The following is a 24,913-nucleotide window of genomic DNA, read 5'->3' as shown; positions in this document are numbered from 1 at the left end:
TGCATGGCATTATATTGGCAAATTGAGATCATCTGTGGTGAGTATTTATAGCATAGACATCATCAAATACTACAAATTGAGGTGTTTCCCTCAGAGAGTTGATTGGAAACATTTACAGCACCCCTCTAGGATAGGGCGAGTGTGTGGGGAGAGGAGGAAGGCTTAGGTGCAGTTGAAGCATCTTTGCTATTTTTAGGAAGAACAACCGTGAGTTAGAACTTGGAGGAAGATTTTCCCAGAAGTTGCCTAGAAAGCCAAGTAGGGAGAAAAAAATCTTCTCTCAGCATCTTACTTACAAAAGGCAAGACAAGAAAAGAAAGCCAGCAACTAGCTGTGGAATCCACACGCTACTTTCAAATGGCAAAATCAGTTCTGTTTTCACGAGTGACGATGCCAGAGGATTTTGCAGTTGCCTAGTGAAATCCAAGAAGACCAACTTTCCCAAATCCTGAGACTTAATCTTGCAGAAGAGAGAACCCTTGATCATAAATTTTTAGTGTTTGCATTTTTAAATTTAACTTTTAAGGGAAATGTGTTCAAATGGTCCAAACAACTAGAAGGTATAGAAAAATGTGAAGTGAACGTATCTGCCATCTTTCTAAAACTCCCACCAGCAGTATCATTCCTGGTTCTTTTTATACATGCTTTCAAGGTTTTTTTTGCACGTCCAAGTAAATATAAACTTGAATTTTGACTACCATCATCCTTTTCCTTATTACACAAAATGTCAGACAATGTACTTACTCTCCTATACCTTGCTCTTTTTCCATTAATAATAGATTTTAGTTACCTTCCCATATGATACACATACAGAGCTCCTTCATTTTTTAACATAATAGCTGGACAGTGTCCCATTATCTGATTGAGCTCTAATTTATTTAACCAGTTCCTTAGTTGTTGGCCCTGGGTCGTGTCCAGTCTTTCGCTATTGCATAATGCAGTGATTGGTAACTTTTTATAATGTGAACAGCCTAAGGGGTGCCTGCTTCCCCACAGTCCAGCACAGTGAAGCCGTGGTCAAAGTTTGGGATTTTGCCAGCCTGACAGCAGAACAATGTCGTCTCCAGGGGATTTTAATTCGTATTTCACTTGTTCTGAGTGACATGGGGCTCTTCTCATATGTTTGCTAGCCATTCCCATTCCTTTTTGTGTGGCTTGCTTTATTTATTTATTTTTAATGAGCTGTCTGTTCACATCCTTTGCTTGTTTTCCTTTGTGGCAGTTTCTTAATTCATTTTAAAGCCAGTAGACATCACCTCACAAGTCTACTAGGACAAAGCCTGTATCCCGATGACTGGCGAGATCTGTTTTTTGTTGCTCTCTCATCATGCTAAGCTTTCAAGTAGATAGTGGCCGATCGTAGTGTGGCGTGGTGCAAGCAGGTGAGCTAATGTGAAAAGAAGAGGCAGGTCCATCTCCCCAAATGTTTGTCCATCCGGAAACCTCCATTTGAATGGAGGTGGCTGCTCAGAGGCTAAAGACGATGAATGAGCTTAAAACCAACCCCCAAATTCAGATCTAGCCACTCACTCCTGCTTTTGTTCCAGGCTGTTTTTTCAAGGATGTTTATATAGTGAACACTCTGAAAGGTCGCAATAAGCTTTTCCTTACGGAACAGAGGATGGATTTGTTTTCTGCCCCAGAAAATGAAAATAATGTCAGAGCTTGAACAGGCTTGCACGTCAGCCCTGTAAAACACTGGGGTTCCTAAACGTAGGGTTCTTCAGCCCAGAGCGTGTGCAGCACCCACCTAGCCCCCTACACCTTGCCCTGTGGGAAGTGGGGCTTGGGAAACCAGCACAGATGATGTACCTCTGCTCTTGCTGTTACTGTGAAGAGAAAACTGTCCTTTGTCTCTGACCCAGGGGTTATGTATCTTCTGCCAGCGTCCATGAGACTGTGGCAGGCTAACGTGGTAGCTATCAGGTAGGTTCAAATCCCAGAACCTTTATGGTTCTTGACCTTTAGTTCATAGATCTTTTGTAATAATTAAATGTAGTAATGTATAAAGCACGTAGGACAATGCCTGTGCCTCATTGGTAATAGTTACACAGTAAGTGAGAGGCAGCGTTAGTATTTTTCTTGTTATTATTGTTACAATTATTACCTGCCTCAGAGGATTGATTGGGGATTAAGGTAAAAAGTATTAGCATAGTGTCTGGCCCATGGTAGGCTTTCAGGCATGGGATTCTTTCTTTCATTCATGTATTGTATCATTTTAGGGAGGCTGTAATAGCAAGAAGGGATCTCAGACCCACCATGAAGGTAGATTAAGTTCTTAATCTGTTTTCCTAAGCTCAGCTAAAGGAAGGTGGCCTCACAGGGTGGGCACCGGGACCTCAGGTCTCTGTGCAGCTTCCTAGGACCCCACCCTCCGTCCAAAACCACAATGAATCATGTCAGGTAGAGTTTTGCCAGATCTAGGAACAGCCCTTAGTGCTGCATTCTAATTCCATACTCATTCCCCTCTTAGAGAAGAATATGTTTGAACATAAAGTTTTTATTTAAGCATAGGTTTATAGACACTGGGGAGGAAGCGCTCTGTGACCCGGTGTCCCTGATCACTTGCAGTCACTCCCCAGCCTCCCAACCTTGATTTGACAAATCTGACCACGTGTTTGCTGGAGGTTGGGCTTTTCCTGTGCTCTAGCTCCGGTGGTGGATGAAAGAGACTTGGTTGCTGCCCTCAGGGAGCTTACAACTGAGCAAAGAAAACACCATTAAGTGAGTAACATAGAAATGAAGTAAAACTGTAACTGTGATGAGTGCTATAGAGGAAACCAACAGTGTTGAATTAACTAGGGTAAGTAAAGCACTCCAAAATCTCAGCAGAGTAGCATCATAAAAGTTTATTTCTCACTTACATCACAGTCCAGTGGGGCTAGACAGTGGGAACTGGGGTTGGTATGGGGATGAGAGGACCTCTTGGGCTTCTTCAATCTTCCCAGGGTCTGGACTCTTTCTCTGAGTCAGTGCTGCCCTGTCTAGGGCCCCCTCCCTTCTCTGTGTCCAGCAGGCACACCAGCCTGCCATTGGCTCCCCCCACTTCACCTTATAGTGTAAATTCGAGGGAGCCTCGGAAACGTGGTCCACCCGGGCGCCTAGAAGAATCTCTAGATGTTTTGTGATACAGGAGACAGCAGAAGAGAACAGAGTTGATGGTGTCACCCAGGAAGTGACTTTGGTTAAGACCGTAGGTTCCGGAGTCAGATTGCCTGAGTCCCTTCCTGGCTCTGCCACTTGCCAGCTGGGGACCTTGGGTTTAGTTGTGCATCCTCTCTATGCGTCAGCTGTTAAATGTGGGTGAAAATAATAGAGCGGTCTGAGAGAGCAAATGAAGTTAACCAGTGCACTCCAAAAATATTTAGCACAGGGTCAGATTGGTTTATTCTAAGTAAATCAGTGCAGTTAAATTATTAGCATGGTTGTCATTAGTATGATAAGGCAAGACCCGAAGGAGGTCTTGAATGTTAAAGGAGGTTTAGAACGTTAAACCCCGATGGCAGAAAACACTGTCGTCTAACTCTTTGTTACTGTTCCCTCCATTCCCACCTCAGTGTGAACATTCACCCGGTCCTTTGCAAACCAGTAGTGGAATAGCCTGCAGTCTCTTCTCTTCTGCTCATTTCCCTGGTTATATCAGGCTCCCCATGCCCACCTTCTAACTAAGATTCTGATGGGGAAGATGCATGGTTTTCATTTTAACTCATATTTCGCAAATAGCTGTTTTTCTTTTCCCTCTTTGAAAATGATGTGTCCAATTAGCTTTTCTCCAAGGTTCCATTTTGTCCTAACAATCTGTATATCTTTTCATGGAAAATCAAAACATGATGGTGACTGCCCGGATGCCAGGTCCTGTGTTTGGCAGCCCGAATCTTGAGTTGGCAAATAGTTTCACATACTGGCACTTAGATTCAAGGTGGATACGGAGAGTTGAGGCGGAGAATCATTACTCATCACAGTGGAACCACGAGCAGCCCCTCAAGTCATTAGTCTGCTAAACGTTTCCCTTTTGTGCCCAGTAGATCCAACTCCTACTGCTGTCCCTTGTGTAGCTGCCCTACCCTGCAGTCAGAAGCCTGCCCTTTCTACCTACATAAAAGAAACACTCGGGGCTTCCCTGGTGGCGCAGTGGTTGAGAGTCCGCCTGCTGATGCAGGGGACGTGGGTTCGTGCCCCGGTCCGGGAAGATTCCACATGCCGCAGAGCGGCTGGGCCCTTGAGCCATGGCCGCTGAGCCTGCGCTTCTGGAGCCTGTGCTCCGCAATGGGAGAGGCCACAACACTGAGAGGCCCGTGTACCGCAAAGAAAAAAAAAGAAACACTCTTCATGAAGGGCCAAGGGCATTGTTAAACTTTATAAGATTAATTTCTAAGTGAAGTGTTTAAAGGGGCATCAGCATTTGAGACAATTGACATAGACTAGGCTCTTCGTTGGAATTGTCTTCACCTCTGTAAGGCAGGGCTCAAGAGGCACGATACTTGACTCATCGTTATGGGTTGTCTATTTTGTGCCAGGCACTGTGCTGGCTGATGAGGACACAACGGTGAACCAAACACTGTCCCTGCCCTCAGTGAACCTGCCACTTGGTAGGGAGAACAGATGATAATCAAGCACTCGCTCGCATCCGATATCTAAAGGCATCATGACAACGAATGATGCTCTGAGTGTCCATTACAAGGGGATTTCACTGAAATGGGTGATGAGGAATGGCTTGAGGAGGTGACCCGGGAGCTGAGGGTTGATGGATGGAGTAGCAGGTATCTGGGCCCAAGGGGAAGGAAAGCTGTTCTTCAGAGGGGGCAGAATGTGCTCTAATGACTCAAATGTGGGTAAGCCTTTGAAGGAAGCTAAGGGGACCGTGGCATATGGCATGAGGCCAGAAGAGCGGGTGCTGAGGCCGCCATATGAATAATGGTCATTCACTGCAGAGCAATGAAAACCCACGTAAGGGCTTTGAGCAGAGAAGAGTAGGCTGCTGACTAGGTCAGATTTGCCTCTGGAGAAGATCACTGCGTCTGGAGGGTGGAGTTGAGTGGGTGCGTGTGGACCAGAGGGGAGGTTCTTCTAAGAGTCAAGGACTTCATGAGAAGTGAAGACAGCTCAGTGTCTGGGGGATAGACGTGCACAGCGAGAAGTGCAGGCACTTAGATGGCCAAACACACAGGGCTTGGCAATGGATCACATGTGGAAGATGAGAAGGGGGAAGTGTCCAAAGAGACCCTCCAGGGCTTCTGAGTTCCGAAATTGCGTGGAAAGTCATGCCATCCACGGACATGGTGCTGAATCTGGGGAGAAAGATCACAAAGAAGTTGTGAAGTTTCAAATCTTAATATCAATTTAAGATTACAATTAGAATGACATTATTTGTCAGTTCACAAAACATTGTGGAAGGAAGAAAAAGGAAATAAATTACCATGTCTTCATCACCTCCCCCGTTGTCTTGGGTGCTTTTAATGTATCCTGGTTCATCTTTCTAGTAACCTTGTAAGGCAGACACCACCCTCATCTATCAGCTCAGAAAAAAGTTCTGAAAGATCTACTCAGTGGCCTAAAAACATACAATTAATGACAAGAAAAATATGTTTTTGGTCACAGGGTTATATGAAACCACAATCTCCTGCAAGTTTTTCCACCACAAGATATTTCCTTTGTACCCACTTTATGTTGGTTTTCTGAGAGACAGTATGGGATTCTGGTCCTTAGGAATGTACAGTAATCTCGTAGGAAGATATTGGTTATAATCCCACAATGGAGGATGAAACAAGATGCTCTGGGTTTATAGAGGGGGAGGTTTGGGACTGCTTTGTGCCTTCTGGAGATGACAGAATCTGAGCTGTGTCTGAGAAAGACATTCACTGTGACCTGTGTCAAGGAGGCACAGCGGGGCAGATGTGGCCTGGCCGCTACAAGCTGGAGAGATTCATAAACGGGAGATGAAGAGAAAGAAAAGAGGGAGAGGAGAGGGTGTGTAAACACGTTAGAATGACTAGAACTCTTTGCTATCTGGAGAAACTTAATTTTGCCCATGAATGCAGCAACCGAAAGTCAAAATTAAACAGACTTTGTAACAGTAAGAGACCTGAGCTCATTAACAATCTTCAAATAATTTATAATTAGGAATATTAAAAAGAATTCTGAACAGGGGCATGAATATGCAAAGCTCCTTTGTGTTCCCTTAAGCCAGGCTTTTCCAAATTTGGCAGCTTTTTGTACCTGCATATAACTTCAGAGTGCCACAGAGCTGGGCGAGGAAGAGAACAATGCTTAGAAACAAGCAGGATCAATATTTAATGAATGATTTTTTGAACCCCTTGGAGCTTGTCTTCTTTATTTTTGTCTCTTGTCTCTCCTGAAAACACACGCACACGCGGAAATTAATGTTACGCAATGCAATTAGTGAAGATATTTTCACAAATCCACTAAAACGTGTACAAGAGACTGCTAATAGTGTTTGCCTCCAGGAAGTTGTTGGCAAGAATGGAAAGGGGACCAACTTTTCATTGTATATGATTATGCATCTCTTGAATTTTTAGAAGATGTGTATCTAAATACATTTTTTTTAAGTCCATTATTTTTGTGGCCTGAAAGGCACCAAGATGTAAACAGAGAGCTTATGGACTCAGACACTGAATACATGAGCCTGGGACTTCCCCAGTGGTGCAGTGGTTAAGACGCCCAATGCAGGGGGCCCGGGTTTGATCCCTGGTCAGGGAACTAGATTCCACATTCATGCCACAACTAAGAGTTCACATGCCACAGCTAAGGAGCCCACGTGCTACAACTAAAGGAGCCGGCAAGCCGCAACTAAGGAGCCCTTGAGATGCCATTAAGGAGCCCATGTGCCACAACTAAGGAGACCGTGAGCCGAGGAGCCCACCTGCCGCAACTAAGACCTGGCACAACCAAATAAGTAATCACAAAATAAATAAATGAATATGTAAAAAAAATACCTGAGCCAAAGTTTCCTTATTCACAGGGTACAGGGAATAATTCTTACCTTGCATTTTTTTTTTTTTTTTTTTTTGCGGTACACGGGCCTCTCACTGTTGTGGCCTCTCCCGTTGCGGAGCACAGGCTCCGGATGCGCAGGCTCAGCGGCCACGGCTCACAGGCCCAGCCGCTCTGCAGCATGTGGGATCCTCCCAGACCGGGACACGAACCCGAGTCCCCTGCATTGGCAGGTGGACTCTCAACCACTGTGCCACCAGGGAAGCCCCCTTGCATGGTTTTTAATGAGGCTTAGGGATAGAGTATATTCAATACCTGGCATAGAGTGAATGTTCAATAATAAAAATTGTACTATTGACAAATGAAAGTCTTTCCTGATAGGTTGTAGCTAAATAAAACATTTTCTGGTGAAGTTTTAGGTCTCAAGAGGTTTTGGAAGTAAAAATACGGACCTGGTATTCAGAAATGAAAAGAAAAGGGTCTCTGGTGAGACCCCCTCCTTCCTGGCTTGTAGACGCCATCTTCTTGCTGTGTCCTCACATGGCCCGTCTTCTTTGAACACATACTCCTGGTGACTCTTCACTTCTTATAAGGATGTTGGTCCTGTCAGATTAGGGCCCCACCCTTATGACCTCTTTTGACCTTAATAATCTCCTGTAAATCTCTGTCTCCAAGCAGTCACTCTGAGGGTGAGGGCCGGGTTAGAACTTCAACATACGAATTTGGGGAGGACACTGTTGAGTCCTTAACACCCAGTCACAGGTTTTACTCCTAATTTCAGAGTTACAAATAGCTGTGAGACACAGGCAAAGTTGAGAGAGGTCCAGAAGTACCAATATTATTCCTCAGGTCCTCTCTTGCCTAAGTGATAAATTAAATCTTTAAGTAATGTATGTGTCTATGTACAAAAGTAAGAACTGTTTTGGCCATGAAGCATCATTATTTATTTATTTATTTATTTTAAATGTTATTTATTTATTTATTTATTTATGGCTGTGCTGGGTCTTCGTTTCTGTACGAGGGCTTTCTCTAGTTGTGGCAAGTAGGGACCACTCCTCATCGCGGTGCGCAGGCCTCTCACTGTTGCGGCCTCTCTTGTTGCGGAGCACAGGCTCCAGACGCGCAGGCTCAGTAATTGTGGCTCACGGGGCCAGCTGCTCCGTGGCATGTGGGATCTTCCCAGACCAGGGCTCGAACCCATGTGTCCTGCATTGGCAGGCGGACTCTCAACCACTGCGCCACCAGGGAAGCCCAGCATCATTATTTTTAACTTAGGTACACAGCTTCATGATGTTTTTCTGGGAATCATACCCTATAAATTGATAGACTCCAAGTCTGTTTATCAAATCCCTCGCAGACAGACTAGGTACATCCCACTAAAGCATTCCATAGATGCAAAATCTCAAGCTAGGATACACCATTTGTTTGTCCACCAAGAGGTCTATTGTTAGCAAAAGGAAATTTATGGTTCTTTGTATTTATTTTTAATATTTATTTATTTATTTGGCTGCACCGGGTCTTAGTTGGCACTCGGGATCTTTGCTGCTGCATGGGGGATCTTTAGTTGCAGCATAAGGGATCTAGTTCCCTGACCAGGGATGGAACCTGGGTCCCCTGCATTAGGAGCATGGAGTCTTAGCCACTGGACCACCAGGGAAGTCCCAGCAAAAGGAAATTTGACCAAGCAACCTTTCTTCTATATTTCTGGAAGGTCCTCCTTCATTCACCCTCCTCCCACCCCCAGTAAAGTAGGAGGTGAATTGTAGGCCTGCTGCCAACCCTATCCTTCCCAATGGGATTTCTTCCTCTCCACCCTCACCACAAAGCTCTGGACAAACCCTCTGACATTTTGTTCCTCCAACACTTTCCTCTTAAAATGTGGTCCCCAGACCTGCAGCATCACCTGGGAGCTTGTTAAAAATGCAGAATCTCAAGTCCACCCTCCCCCCCGAGGCTGACTAAATCAGAATCTGCATTTTAACAAGATGTCCAGGGGATTTGTTGGCACATTCAAGTTTGAGAAGCACTGTTCTAACACACCAGGTCTCCCCTGCCTCAGAGCCTTTGCACCTGCCCTGTTACTTCCTATGCATGTCTCCTCACCGTTCAGGTCACAGCTTAAAAGTCACCTTTTCTGCCTCTCTCATCTTCTTTTTAAAGTAGATGCCCTGGTGTTACCCTTGCATTTGCATTCCTGCTCGACACCTGTTACAATATATATTTTATTAATTTGTTGTAATGTTGCTTCAGCTGTCCCAGTAATTCTGAGCTCCTTGAGGTCAGAAGTCTTACCCAACCTGTTTAACAATTGTATCCTAATGAATATCACTTGGTACATTGGGTGGCCGAGAAATCATTGTTGAATCAAGAATGAGCAAACTGATATTCCATGACTGGCACCTACCTGTATCTCTAACGTTATCTTCGTTATTCCTTCCTTGCACTCACCTTAAACTACTTACAGCCCCTCATCCTCATCGCCATCCTTGAATCAAGTGCTTTCGTGCTTTCTTGGATTTCCTTAAGCTTCTCACTCTTCCTGAATGTTTTTTCCCCATCTACTCTCACTAAAGAACATTTCATCACCTTCAGAGACTCTGGTCCAATATTCTAGAAAAGACAGCTTAAGGACCATTTGGGCCACAGTTGTATTTTGAATTCTATTGAATTTTACTGAGTTTACATGCATATTTCTACCATGACACCAAGATCCTCTAGAGGGAAAGGAAATAATCGTTTATCTTATCTGTATAGCCATTGCTTAATGTAGTGCATGGAACACAGGAACTGCTCAGTAAATGGCCTTTGAATTATGAGACGGGAAAAATACAAGGGGATGTGAGAAGGATGGTGTAACGAAAGCCAACCTACATCTACTTCAGAATCTTGGCATAAAAAGTCCTTCCTGATCAGCATAGTCCCTGTAGTCTGTGTGCACTTTTCGTGATGAAAAAGCACTTTTCATCTCCCTTGTCTTCCAGCAGTCCTGGAAATATAAGCTGAATGAAATAAACACTTAATTTGTCTCACCTTCCTAAGATAACCTAGCTTCTCAGTGTAAAAATAAACAAATAAGCTGCCTTAGACCATTCAGGCTATCACTATCCAGTGCAATAGGCTTTGTGGCTTATTACAACAGAAATTGATTTCTCACAGCTCTGGAGCCTCAAAAGTCCAAAATCAAGACACCAGCAGATTCGGTGTCTGGTGAAGCCTGCTACCTGGTTCATAAGATGGCCGTGTTTTCACTGTATCCTAATTGGTGAGGGAGTTCTCCAGAGTCCCTTTCTAAGGGCATTAATCCTGTTCGTGAGGGCTCCAATCTTAAAACCTAATTACCTCCCAAAGGCCCCTTCTCCCCACCATCACAATTGGGATTAGACTTCAACATACGAATTTGGAGGGGGCGGGGAAACACAGACATTTATTCCATAGCAGGTGCTGTTTGGAGAGGCCACTTCTCTCTTAGCTTTGTGGACTTCCAAATGTGTAAGGCAGTAGACTCCACTTCTTAAATAGCCTAATTTTGTTTATATACCTGTGGATATAGATATCAACACAAATGCATCTCAACAGCTTTCTGCAAAATTCCTTAGGGCATGGAACAGAATTCAGGGGCAGTAGGTGGCTACCTAATTAAATGTTGTTTGAAGGGTACCGAAGGACTGCTTAACCAAATATATCACGTCCACCACATCTTCTGAGCTGGCAACTAAACCAACTATTTGAGTTGTTTCCTTGAATTCACCTGGAGGTGTTTGTTAAAGAGATGGTTGTCCAACTCATCACTGGGCAGTATGTGCTCTGAAACAAGACTTATGGATTTATGCTCAGTCTGTAGGGAGCAGTAACCCATTTCTCTATAAAACAGAGGTTGGCTTTTTAGTTGGGCTCACCAAGTGTTCACAGGAGGACATATTTGGCTTGGTCTTGATAACCTGAGTGGGGGAGAGGATGTGCCAGTCAGTAGAGGCCGCATGAACAAAGGCGTGTGGAGGCAGTGTACAAGAGAAACCTGAAAGCCGCATGCAATAAGAGCTTATTCTTCTTAGCATGAAAGTTAGAAGAAAGAAATTAAAATACCTATTTTAATTGGATATCACTGTCTTTAAAACACTCTCATAGATGCAATCAGATCTCATTCTCCAACAACTCCGTTTTACTGGTGAGAAAATTAAGCCTCACAGAAGCCCAAGACGATCCAGCTAGTATTCTGAGACTTGACAGCCGAACTAGTGTTCTCTGACTTTCCATGACCCCACAGGTTACACTAGTCCAAGAAGGGAAAAGATCTGAAAGGCAAGGCTAGAATTCCAATCAAAATATTTGTTAACCAATGTCAGTGTTTTCTACAGTGTTACTGGAAGGATACAGATTCTGCAGTATATTGAGATAACAGATGTTACAACAGGGGAAAGAATTATTTTTTCTGAGCTCCAAAGAATTAGAAGGCACTGTCTTAAATCAAAGCATGATCTCTCCTTAATAGCGTTACTTCTCAGGGTCTTTAATAAACTGATACGCACTGTGGCTCCCCTGACATTGTGATATTGAACCGTGTGGTTTTCTGTGTTCAAAAGATTATGTTGCAGGGCTCGTATTCATCAGAATGAAATGTGGGATAATGATGCTAAATAATCTGTGTAAAAATAATTTCTCTCCTCTAGTTCAGCAAAGGGAAGCAAGAGATTCAGAGGCTGAGAATAGAAAAATAGAAAGGAGGGAAAAGAAAACAGAAAGAAAATGAAAAGCTCTTCTTGTCTCAGAGGGTCAACTAACTGATCAGCATTCTTCCCCACTTACCTGGCAGAGAGCATGAGTCACCCCAGGTGAGTGGGTGAAAAGCAATTTGCAAGTTGTCTGGAGTGTGAAAACCTAAGATGAATGGCTGCGCGGATTAGAAAAGAAGATTTAGTAGCAGTGATATGAGGACTTCTATTGTTCTTGCTTGTATAGTTTGTCATATTTAAGCAAGTCAGAATTGGGAGGCTCAAACAAAAAGGAAGAATAAGGAGCATTCAAGGGCACTAAAAGAAGGCATTTTCTTCTAAGGATGTATCCCTTTATGTCTTTTCTTGGAAGAGAATTTGTCCAAGTTTCATTCCATCTTTTAGGCTCTGTTGGGGATTTAAACAAATACATAATAGCCCCAGTTTTCCCAGTGGAAATAGAAGAGGCAGGAGACTATTACGGATAAAATGCTAAGAGATGTCAACAGAGGGAGAGGGCGTTTCCAGCTTGGAGGCTTCAGAGAAGATTTGGGTTATTTGAATGGTTGCAGAATTAGGGGGAAAGCATGACAGCTAAAAGGATGAGTATAAACTAAATAATGCAAATAGGGAACCATAGGGTATTGAAGGGAAGTGCAAGCAGTACCCTTTGTTAGAAGAAAGATGGGTATGGGTGGGGCTGGAGGTTGATGAGGCTGGAGGGGAGGATCAGGGGTTCACTCTGCAGTGACTTAAATGCTAAAGTGAGGCTCTGCGCTGTCTCAGGTGGGCAGTGAACGTTATCCGGGGTGCAGCAGAACCACACTCGCCTTCCAAGAAGCCGCCCTGGCAACTTCATGACAAATAGCATCTGTCAGCCGATCTTCTAGGCGTAGGGTGGACATTAGGAAACAACATAAATGTGATCTCTTCACATGGAGGGACATGAACACAGAAGTAAACACGCAGATGTTTAATTTCGGATAGTAACTTAACAATGAAGAGAAATAAAGAGGAGAGGAGTAAGAACCTACAGGGAAGACGGGCAGCAAAGAGAGTAATTGAGAGGACAGGATGATGATAACTTTAATAGAGCAATGTTTGGGGCCAAAGAGGAAAGAGGTTTATGGAGAAGATTGGAACAAACTTTGCTATTTTTTGAGGGGAGCAAGGTGGAGGAGGCGTCAAAGATGACAGAACAGTCACTAATAATAATTGCAGTAGATATAACTCATTAAGCTTTTACTATGGGCCAGACTACGTGCTTCACATACATTCATTTTCTCAGTAATTCTGAAGCCAAATCTAGCCTGTGTACCCCGACACCGAATTAATTCTTGGAGACAGAGTTTTGGGTGAAGTAGGAAAGAATAGCTTCATTGTTTTGCCAGGCAAAGGGGGCCACAGTGGGCTAATGCCCTCAGAACTGTGTGTCCTAATGGGGGGTGGGTTTGTGAGGGGTATTATAGTCAAGGGGAGGGGTGGTTGATGAGGATCAGGGTGCGTGCAGGGCCATCTGGCATCAGGTGATGATGGGGCAAACTGTGACCTTCTCTGATATGAAGAGTGCTTCATCAAGTAGTTAACATCTTCCATTTGGTGGGGATTTTAGTTCTGCAGAAGAGCTCAAAGATATTGTTATGTGTGTCCCTTGAAGGGGGACCAGGACCCTGCCCCAAAGCTGCACCATTGTTTCTTGGCTGTTCCTCCCTGGTCTCTGCTTCACCACCACCCCCCGCCACCTTCCCTGATTAGCAGCGGTTTGAACCTGCCCTTTGGAACTCAGGGAAGGGGACCCAGAAAGGCTTTTGTGCCCAGAAGCCCCACAGAGTCAGTTTCAATTCTAGGACGTAATCATTGCTATGTGCATTTCACAGTTGAAAAAAATAATAATAAGGTTCAGAGAGCTTAAATGACTTGGCTGCCATGTGACCCAGCAATCCCACTACTGGCATATACCCAGAGAAAACCATAATTCAAGGAGACACATGCACCCCAAAGTTCATTGCAGCCCTATTTACAATAGCCAGGACATGGAAACAACCTAAATGTCCATCAACAGAGGAATGGATAAAGAAGACGTGGTACATATATACAATGGAATATCACTCATGCATAAAAAGGAACAAAATTGGGTCATTTGTAGAGATGTGGATGGACCTAGAGACTGTCCTACAGAGTGAAGTAAGTCAGAAAGAGAAAAACAAATATCATATATTAATGCATATATTGGAATCTGAAAAAATTGGTATAGTCGATCTTATTTACAAAGCAGAAATAGAGACACAAACATAGAGAACAAACGTCTGGATACCAAGGGGAAAAGGGGAGAATGGGATGAATTGGGAGATGGGGATTGACGTATATACACTATTGATACTATGTACACAATAGATAACTAATGAGAATCTACTGTATAGCAGCAGGAACTCTACTCAGTGCTCTGTGGTGACCTAAATGGGAAGGAAATCCAAAAAAGAGGGGATATATGTATAAGCATGGATGATTCACTTTGCTGTAGAGTAGAAACTAATGCAAAATTATAAAGCAACTCCAATAAAAATTGAAAAACAAAAAAAATGACTTGGCCAGTGTCACTCTGCTAGGATTTGAACCCATGTCTGTCTGATTCCAAGGCTCATGTTATTAACTCCTCTGGTATAGCAGGACAGGTTGGAGGGTGGGTGGAGAGATCTAGAAAACGGGAAGGAAGGCGGCACTTCTAGTTTTAGATACGTAGAGTCTGAAATGCCACTACAGCATTAGTTGCTGATAATATGTGGCTGGAAGAATCAGAGCTCGAGAGAGAGGGGAGGCCTGACAATAGCCGTCTTTAAGTTTTTACCTGGATTAATTAAACTTAAGTTGATCCCTGAAGCCATAAAATATTCCAGTAAAAATTAATAATTAGGCAGTTACGATGTCTCAGACACACACCTTACACATGCTGTCTCATTTGTCACAAATGCATCTCATTCATAACAAATAAGCTAGGGAAACACGCTTCATTTCACATGGTTGACTCGCCTTGGGTCATACTGTCTGGAGGTGACGAAGCCAGTCTTTGAACCCAGGAAAGGCTGACTTCCTAGCTCGTGTTCTTTCTATTTTGAGCTGTAGCTAAGTTTACCCGAGGAGAATGTTCAGAGAACAGTCAGGGACCTATTGAAATCCAGTTCCGTCCTTGGCTGCAGACTGTTGTTCTCGCTCCCCGTGGTGTGTTAGTTATGTTCATGTTTCCACTACCTAGCAACTTAGTGCTCCAGATTTAATTCCCTTTCTTCTCTCAAAATGCCAAGGACATTTCACATATAAACTTCCATTCTTTAGATGTGTATTAAATGACCAACAAATAGATGAGACTCACCTAAGTCCTTATGGATCCTTTCATCAACTCCACTTACAGTGAAACTCCAGTTTGGGCTGGGGGAAGATCACTTCTACAGTAGTGGTCAGTCTTTTCTCTCACCTCTTTCACCTGCCAGTGCTCTTGATTCCCCTCTCAGATTCTGGGTTTCCATCATTGAGTAAAGTGGATGGAAGCTCTGAAATCACTGGGTTTACAGAGGAGTTGGGAGACCGATTTTAATGAGTCACATATCTGCCTAATGACAAATGGTGTTAAATTATTTGAGGAGGGATCCTTGAGAGGTTATAAAAGGGGGAACCAACGCAGTGAGGGTGGGGCATCCTGAGCAAGAGTCTGCTGAGCGGAAGAGGTACTGAACAACTTCTTACAGCACAGAAGCCACTGTGGGGCAGGGTGCTTCATGAGACTCATAGAGCCAGGAGAGTGAGGCCACCTGATGTGTGTTCCTTTGAGACGATGCTCAGCTAGGAGGCTAAAGAGCAATAAGAAGTCACTGAAGAATTAAGCAAAAAATGTAACACGATCAGATCTCCATGCTAACGAAGCCTCCTGGCTCTAGTGCAGAGGATGGGATTAGGAAAAGGCCAGCAGGAAAGAGAGGTGAAGAAACCCCATAGAAAGCTTTTGCAGAGGAGGTGAGAAAAGAGGATTCATTTCTCTAAGGTGTTTGTTTCTGTCTCTTTTGCTCCTGACAATTAAAACGGGATCCAGCACCCCGTAACCTTACTTAATATATAGTTTGTTGGATAAAATAATTAATGTAAGTGATTGCAAGAGAGAAACCCAACAGAAGTTGTTGGTCGCTTAGATATGGGGGGAGGGGGTGGGGACCAAAGGAAAGGAAGATGTCAAAGATGACACAGGGTTTCCCTGGTGGCGCAGTGGTTGAGAGTCCACCTGCCGATGCAGGGGACACGGGTTCGTGCCCTGGTCCGAGAGGATCCCACATGCCGCGGAGCGGCTGGGCCCGTGAGCCATGGCCGCTGAGCCTGCGCGTCCGGAGCCTGTGCTCCGCAACGGGAGAGGCCACAACAGTGAGAGGCCCGCGTACCGCAAAAAAAAAAAAAAGATGACACAGCTTCTGGTTTATGGATTGATAAAGCTGCCATGCGCTAGGGCTTTGTCCTTCTTTTGTCATTGCCTCTGAGTCAGCTGATGTTTTCTATAAAGGGCCAGATAGTAAATAGGTTACATTTTGCGGGCCATGCATTCACAACTACTCAGTTCTACCAATGTACCCTAAAATCGGCTAGAGGCAATATGTAAATGAACAGTGTGGTGATGTTCCAGGAAAACTTTATTTATGAAATCAGGTGGTGGTCAGGATGTGGCGCACTGGGGGCCATAGTTTGCCATTCCTGGTGCAGATCGTGAATTCAGTTTTGAACAAGTTTATTTGAGGTATTTTTGAGGCATCCATGTGAATATGTTTACATTGTAAATTATTCTTAAATCCGTGCTTTAAAAAACTACTTTCAAATGTTTTTAATAATTCAAGCAAGATTAAGTACCTAATGTTTGATTGGTAAGCATCATTTAGGGAACTGTGTCCCCAGGCGGGGACTAAATAAGAGATGATTTGTAGTTAACATGCACATTATAAGGAGATGGCTCTTCTTCTGGCAGTTTTGTTTCTGAAAGAGTTAGCTAACTAGTGTTAGCAGATATGTATTGTTTGGCCAACTGAGTATATGGTAATTTTGAAAAAGCATCAACATTGTGAAAAATCGAAGGTTCCCCAGAAGGCTGTCCTGATTCTTCTGGAAAAAATAAAATAAAAAAAAATAATAAAAGGAAGTTCTGAAGCCAAGTAAAGATAACCATTTTTTAGTTAGAGTTATAGAAAGGTGTGATAAGGAAAGAAATGTAGAATTACTTTGGGGGCAAACTGTTCAATCAGTCTGGGAGCTTTTAATTATGCAAATTTAATAAATACCACCCACCTTTCCCCTTGTACTTAAGGAAAATGCAAGCATTGAAATAGTAAATGCAGGGCTTCCCTGGTGGCGCAGTGGTTAAGAATCTGCCTGCCAATGCAGGGGACACGGGTTCAAGCCCTGGTCCGGGAAGATCCCACATGCCGCAGAGCAACTAAGCCCGTGCGCCACAACTACTGAGCCTGTGCTCTAGAGCCCACAAGCCACAACTACTGAGCCCACATGCCACAGCTACTGAAGCCTGTGTGCCTAGAGCCTGTGCTCCGCAACAAGAGAAGCCACCGCAATGAGAAGCCTGTGCACCTCAACAAAGAGTAGCCCCTGCTCGCTGCAACAAGAGAAAGCCCGTGCACAGCAACGAAGACCCAATACAGCCAAAAATAAATAAATTAAATATTTAAACAAACAAAAAAAGAAATAGTAAATGCAGATCATTTTGGCAGAACTACTAATGAAGTCTATTCTTGATGTATAATTCAATATGTATTTGCATGGACATATCATTTATTTTGTGTTCCTTTAGACTTTGTTTTGAGGAGAAGCACTATTTTACTCTCACATCAGTTGTTTGCTTTATGGGCTGAGCCTTTCTATGCATTTTAAGTTGTTTAGCCAATGACATTATGAAATATAAGTCCGGAGACCTTCCTGAACTGTGAAAATTTATAATTCCACTACAGCGCCATACTTTCCCATTAAACCATAAGAGTATAATGAGCATTTCAGGTGACCTTCTCGGACTTGTAATGAGAGCTAGTGCATCCTAAGGTCAAGAATAGAAGGCTGCAGTCAATAGGTTCTCTAAACAAAGCAAATATTTTCTCCTAAACTCCATCCCTTCAGAGAGTTTAGTTCATTCTTTCCCATACTTGTCTACTTTCAAACACCCTGCTGCCTATTTGGAATTTTTAGAAGATCCCCAAGTGATTGAAATGTGCAGTCAAGTTTGGGAACCACTAGAATAATTCAAAAACAGGTCTTAATTCAGAGCAGAGATACAGATGGCCAATAGGCACATGAAAAGATGCTCAACATCGCTAATTATTAGAGAAATGCAAATCAGAGCTACAGTGAGGTTGCACCTCACACCCGTTATATGGCCATCATTAAAAAGTCTACAAATAACAAATGTTGGAGAGGGTGTGGAGAAAAGGGAACCCTCCTACACTGTTGGTGGGAATGTAAATTGGTGCAGCCACCATGGAGAACAGTATGGAGGTTCCTCAAAAAACTAAAAATAGAGCTGCCATGTGATCTAGCAATCCCACTCCTGGGCATATACCCAGACAAAACTATAATTGGAAAAGATACATACACCCCTATGTTCATAGCAGCACTATTCACAATAGCCAAGATATGGAAACAACCTAAATGTCCATGAACAAAGGAATGGCTAAAGAAGATGGTGTGTGTGTGTGTGTGTGTGTGTGTGTGTATTTGATACATACATATATATAAATATACATATATATATCTCCAATGAAATATTACTCAGGCATCAAAAATAATGAAATAATGCCATTTGCAGCAACATGGATGGACTTAGAGATTATCATACTAAGCGAATTAAGTCAGAAAGAGAAAGACAAATACCATATGAAATCACTTATGTATGGAATCTAAGATATGACACAAATGAACATATCCATAAAACAGAAGCAGACTGACATGGAGAACAGACTTCTGATTGCCAAGGGATGGGGGGAGGGGAGGGAAGGAATGGGAGTTTGGGGTTAGCAGAGGCAAACTCTTATATACAGAATGGATAAACAACAAGGTCCTACTGTACAGCACAGGGAAATATATTCAATATCCTGTGACAAACCATAATGGAAAAGAATATGAAAAAGAATATATATGTATACACATATAGCTGAGTTGCTTTGCTGTGCAGAAGAAATTAACACAACGTTGTAACTATAGTTCAGTAAAAAATTTTTTAGAAAAAGTTCTTAGTAACAGTACAGAGCTGTCTACATCTTGGACCTCGATGTGCTTTACAGTGAGATGAAGCTCTAAATCCCTCCATGGGTGCCCAGGGACTACCGTAATTAAAAACTAGTCAATTATGTACTCTTTTATGTACAATCTTTTATATATACTTTAATGAAGAAAGTGTATGGCACTTTTTTTCCTCGAGTATATTAAACACGATGAATTGTACAAATAATTCCAAATTTTGAATAAGTAGAATTTGAATTAAGTGTGTTTATACCAGTCCCGAAATTCTGTTTTATAGTCCAGTCCTGCTGCCTAAAATTTAACAATCGGGGCTGAGGCTTAAAAAAGAAAAAAAAAAGACATTGAGATACTACAAAATTCCTTGTAAAGCCATTCTACCTTACCCACTCCCCACCGGAACCTAAACCTGGTTCTTTTCTAGTATTAGAAATTCAGCATTCTTGTGCATTTTTCCTGAAAAGATTTTTTCATAAATTAGCCAGGACAAATATATTTTAATGAACAAATGGTGTTTAATAAGAAAGCTCTTGTTAAATTAGCTCATTCTATTAAGGTTTTAGTAAGTAAAAATAATGCTGTTGCAAAGAATTATGCAACAAAAACACCAGCCAGCTCGCTCTACAGAGTGTGCGCTGGAAAATGCAAATGGGACTTCACTGGAGAAAATATCCCTGCAGTGACACAGTTTTCCTTCAGAGAGAAAATGTCTTCTAGATAAAAATGGATGCACTGAACAGTGTTTATAAAAATCCTCTCAGTTTGGTTCCTGCATTTGGCAGTAAGACAGCAACTCATTGGGTTTTATTTTAAAATTCCAGTGATTATAAGGTTTGCGCATCCCCGGTGGAATAGCTTTCTCTGCTAGAGCCAGACCCCAGTTTTTTTTGCCAAACACATGTGCTAAAGAACTTTAGCTGACAGGTCCTTTTTCATTCTCTGTGTCTGAGCCAGAAGCAGTGGAGTCACAGCTGATTTTTTGAGTCTAGTTGTTTACCACCCTCTTTTCTGAGTGCTTTCAGGAGACAAAGACAAGTGTATCCGATCACGTGTGATTCACAAGTTTCCTTTCCTCCTGGTACTCTCTACTACCCACGCAAGAACTTGAATTATTGGCTAACTGTCCAATAGTCTCAGGCCTTCACGTACCAGCTGCAGAAATAAGAAAGAGTGTATTAGAATGTTTGACTGCAAGTAGTGGGCTACCCATGAGGTAGGTATTGGTTAACCAAGGGAAGTTTATTGTTTCATGTTCGCAGTTCAGGGTAAGGTGGTACCAGTGTTGGTTCATTTGGTTGACAAAATGATGCCACTGTTAAAAAAAGATTAAAGAAGACAATTTAGGCAGTACAGACACACTTTATTTAACACTTTGTGGACAGTCTTCTTTCAGAGAACTGCAAAATGGGGTGGAAAGCAGAAAGCTCTCATAGGATAAAGAATAAAGAACAAGGAAAAGACATATAAAAATTATCTGATGGGCTGGGCCCACATAGTCAACCCTTTTTGGGATGAGAAGCCCCTGAGCTGACTTGGCCTTTGGAGATTGGCTGACTAGATGTACTGCATTTCTGTTCGAGTGAAGCTTGTTTACAGGAATGTGGAAGTTATCTTAGTTTTGGCTTACTGACATGGCACCCCATACAGGAGCGGCTCCATGTGGAGCCTAGAAAGTTATTTTGAGAGCATCAAAGATACACATTCTGTTTCTGTTTTTGTTTTACTATCCTCAGCATATCAGCTTTGTTCCTCCAGCTTGTCTCTTCATGGTGGCACAATGGCTGCTGCAGCTCCATATATCACATTTGCACACATCAAAGGCTGAAGACAGCATCTCTCTTCCTTGTGTCTCTACTTTAAAGAGTGAAGAACGCTTTCCTAGGACTCCACAAAAGGCTTATTTTCGCTTTCATTGGCCAGAATTGCCTACTTTTCTCTTTTTTAAACCATTGATTCACTTACCCATAAAATCCATGAGCCATGCATGGTGTTAATTGATGATACTAGCTCTACAGGTGTATTCTCTTGCCTGAGATCTCAACAGTGCTTTGCCATGAGCCAGCTACTGAGCTGATCCAGTATCCAATAACCATAAACTTGGGATGTCCAGGAAGAAAATTCATTCTTATCAGGGAATTTAGAACCGTATCTTCTAAAGAAGACGATGGTAAACATCCTAGCCTTTTTCCTAATCTTTGTTGACCTGAAATAAATAGACTGACATATATTGCTCCAGCAAAGATGGGTTTATTTGAGATCAGCAAGAGAATTGCAATTCGGGGTCTGAAACCGTGGCAAGCCACATGCCAGACCCCTCACAGCAAGGAAAGGAGAACAATTTTATGGAGGGGAAAAGGAAGTTGGAGGGCAATAGTAAAAGGTTCATGGCTTTTCATTGGTCGAGTCCTTGCCAAGGAAGAGGAGCCTTCTTCCTGTTGGGTTCAGCTATGGGCACAGGGCCTGAGATCTCTCCCTTCTCCTGACACCCTTTAATTGAGATTTCTATTTATTAATTTTTTACATCTTTCTGCAATTTAACTTTGGCTTTCGAGCTAACTAAATAAAACACAGTTTTGTTGCAGAGTTTAGAACAAACTTGAAATGTGCATTCCTTCTAGCCTTTTGACAAAGTCAGTGGACATTACAGTTAATTTTTCAAAACCCTAAATTGTTATACTCTTTTAAGTAGGTGCCCCTGGGCATTTGCAGCTAACTGTTTCTTCTTATGAAACAAGGCACTAAATTTGTGTGGATAGGTAAAGATATACACAACTCATATGTGTCTTTTTAACAAAATTCTCACTTACTAGAGCTCTTAAAGGTTAGTTGGTACCTTTATGGAACATAAATTATATTTTCTATAATGATTTTTGTTGGCAAAGCAAGTAAATTAGACTTCTAAGTTGCAAGAAGCAACTTTGTTGCTTTAATATATACAATTAAATTGAGTTGAGATCTACCTTAAATGAAAATTGAAAACAAATTAAGTAGTCAATGTAATGTTTGTGGTTATAGCTGTTGTATACATTTGACTAAGTTGAGGAAAAAAGCCATTCAGCATTGCTGACCATTTTATTTGTGGTGAGGGGGGATTGCAAGCTGGCAGCATTTGAAATTGGCTATAAAATATTACATATAATGATAATTTGTTTTTATATTTGTATGAACCCTACATCTATTCCATAGCTTAAGTTTAATCATATGGCATATTAGTTCCCACTCGTGTTGGAATCAGGCAATCTCAAGTTTAGCTAATGATATTTATTTGTAAGTTTTTTTTTGTTAGTCTTTCTTTACTAACTACGAGTAGGGCCTTTTGCTTTGATATTTTGAAACATTTGTGTTAATAATAGCAATTTTTTAGGTTCCAACTTATTGAAATTGGACGTTTATAAAGTTAATACATGTCTTTTTCTCTCTTATTACAAATTATTTCCTTAATTTTATGACTTTGGGATGGCTGACAGTGACCTCCTGGCTCAAAAATAATGATGTTGAGAAAGAAATGATTATGTTTTATATCTAGTTAGATTTATTAGTGCTGACTTGGGCTTTGTGCTCAGGCAAATGAGTTCATAGGGGTCATCCAAAGATACTTGGGTCTCTGATTAAAGTTTAAATTCAATCACTAGAAGGTTATAATATTTTATAAAGTTTAATCCTTGAGCCGTTCTTTCCCCCAGAGTTAACTACATTTGATTCAGAGGTTGAATGTAGTTCTCATTCAAGTTTTGATGGAATTATCACACCTTGCTATACACTGCATCCTGTTTTAACAGAGCATTCAAATTCCACTGAGCAATAAATTAGTTCACCCCCTTATGTCTTAAAAGTATGCATTTAAAAAAGGCTCAGGGACTTCCCTCGTGGTGCAGTGGTTAAGAATCCACCTGCCAACTCAGGGGACATGGGTTCTGACCCATGGTCCGGGAAGATCCCACATGCCGTGGAGCAACTAAGCCTCTGAGCCACAACTACTGAGCCCGTGTGCCACAACTGATGAAGCCCGCATGCTGCCACAACTGATGAAGCCCGCATGCTGCAACTACTGAAGCCTGCGCACGTAGAGCCCGTGTCCTGCAACGAGAAGCCACCACAATGAGAAGCCTCACACCACAACAAAGAGTAGCCCCTGCTCCCCGAACATAGAGAAAGCCCGCACACAGCAACGAAGACCAAACGCAGCCAAATCAATCAAGCAATAAAAATCGTTAAGACTTTCCAGTATCTTTCTAACCTATATTTTTGTTCACATATCTTAAAAATTTGATTAACTAGATATGGGGAATATCAGCCAAATTTGTTCATGGGAATGTATTCGTGTATTTTTTAAGTACATCTTTTGCAACACGTAGATACTAAAATTATTCATTTAGTAGGTATATTTCTCAGGACCCTTGGTTACAAGTAAGAAAAATGCAATTCAAAGTACTTCAGCGTAGCAGAGTTTACTGTCACATAATGACCCAATATAGGGAAAACCTGCTTCAGGCAGAGCTGTTTCCAGGAGCTTAAACAGGCTTATCAATAATTTTTCTCTTCAATTCTCTACTCTGCTTTCCTTGATATTGGCTTCTTCCTCTGAGAAGTAACTTTCTCTTTATAGCCATGAGCACCAGCATCCTTACATCCTGGAAACTGCAAGTCCAACAGAAACAAAGATTTTTATCCTACGTAATCTCTGTAAAAGTCGTGAAGTTAAATGCTGTGCCATTCTGTAATGACCCCGTCCTTGACCCAGTCTCTGGGGCTAGGAGGTTGGAATGTATCAGTGGTTGACGAAGTGTGATGGCTAAAGAACCTGCAGCAACACCATCTGTGATTTTGTTAGAAATATATACTCTCGGGCCCCATCCTAGTCCCAGTGAATCAGAAAATCTGAGAGTGGGGTTCAACATGCTGGGTTGTGAAAACCCCTCCAAGTGATTCTAATGTGTACTCAAGCTTGAGAACAACGCAATATCCTAATTGGCCCAGCCTGGGTCTTGCTTGCCACTCCACCCCTGGAGTTTCCGTGTAAATCCCATCTCACAGAAAGCACATAGAAAAAAAAAAAATGTGAGGAACTGATATCAGGGAAAAAAAGAAGAAATGCTGTGCTGGAAAAGATGAGATATCAGCCCAGTAATAAAGCCCTTTGTTTCTAATGCCATTATTTCTCAGAAGACTGTTAATTATGAATTCCCCTCCAGAAAGCCAATATTCTAATTAAGCAAGCACACGTTCATCCTCCTCTAGGATATAGTGTTTTAGTTTAAATTTCATCTCCAAATAGGTACATGGCTCATCTTGAAAGGTTTCCAGACCATATTACTTTCTTATCAAATGCTTTGTTAACTACAATTAAAATTTTCAAAAATGGGCTTCGCTGGTGGTGCAGTGGTTGAGAGTCCGCCTGGCGATGCAGGGGGACACGGGTTCGTGCCCTGGTCCAGGAAGATCCCACATGCCGCGGAGCAGCTGGGCCCGTGAGCCATGGCCGCTGAGCCTGCGTGTCCGGAGCCTGTGCTCCGCGACGGGAAAGGCCACAGCAGTGAGAGAGGCCCGCGTACTGAAAAAAAAAAAAAAAAAAAAACTTTCAATAATGACCCTTATCACTCCTCTGTGATAAATAGAATAGGTTCATTTGCTTCAAAATTTCTCAATGAAAATGTCAGTGATGCCTACAGAATTTTAGAAAAGGTGGTTAGCACTGCAATATCATGCAAAATAATTTAAAAACAATTAAAAAAAGCAAAAGCATCTAATAAGAGAAATGAATATAGCTTTCCACATTACTTAAGATTTTTAACTTCATTTGGGACATTTGCACTTATTACCCAGGAGACGGCAGTAGAGAGCATGTCAGTAGTCTCTGACTTTATCTCATCCTAAGAATCCTCTGAGTACTTGGTGAAAATAAAGATCCAAAGGCTCCTTTACAGGATATTCTTATTTGGGGGCTCTAGGGTGGGAACAGGGGATCTGTATTTCCAATAGCTACCACA

The 24,913-nt window shown here is 42.3% G+C and overlaps 1 protein-coding gene across 1 annotated transcript in view; it reads left to right on the top strand.

The window, feature by feature from the left end:
* GRM7 (glutamate metabotropic receptor 7) overlaps positions 1 to 24,913 on the top strand; it is a gene marked incomplete at its 3' end in the record, with an annotated part of 816,540 nt that overhangs the window by 617,650 nt on the left and 173,977 nt on the right. The window lies entirely within an intron of this gene.

Source organism: Mesoplodon mirus (genome assembly GCF_964341445.2).
Source record: "Mesoplodon mirus genome assembly, chromosome: 12".
Lineage (NCBI taxonomy): Eukaryota > Metazoa > Chordata > Mammalia > Artiodactyla > Ziphiidae > Mesoplodon > Mesoplodon mirus.
This window is presented reverse-complemented; position numbering and strand designations above follow the sequence as displayed.